We start from the raw sequence: 488 nt of genomic DNA on the forward strand, positions 1-488 counted from the left end.
GAAAAGTCTACATTTAATTTTTCCGTTTTTTTGTTCTGTCGTGTAAAAGTATATCGTATAGAATAAGACCGATTCTTGTGGTGCGTCCTGGTCATTATTTTCACATGGAATTTAAGCGTTATTTTTCTGTTATGCAGTATATATGCATAACGTTTTTGACTTTTTTAATATACAGCCATAGACATAACTGAATGGGTTTTTAAATTCAGTCTGATTCGATGAGAAAGAAATTCCCCTTGTGAATGTACAAAGGGAAATCATGTCAAGCATTAACTCACGACGTGCAAAAGGTATAATACAATGTCAATGCTTGGTTTTATGCAATAGGAAAAAAAAATAAGTTCTATTCACACGAAACAAATTGAAAGTTTCATACTAATACTAAAGTACTGAACATACACGAAATTTTCCAAATTAATGAGGAAAAATAAGCGCCTAACTTTAAACCTTAAATGCAAAAGCAAAATACAATCAAAAAATACCGCAGA

Source organism: Penaeus monodon, chromosome 25 (assembly GCF_015228065.2).
Source record: "Penaeus monodon isolate SGIC_2016 chromosome 25, NSTDA_Pmon_1, whole genome shotgun sequence".
Taxonomy (NCBI): domain Eukaryota; kingdom Metazoa; phylum Arthropoda; class Malacostraca; order Decapoda; family Penaeidae; genus Penaeus; species Penaeus monodon.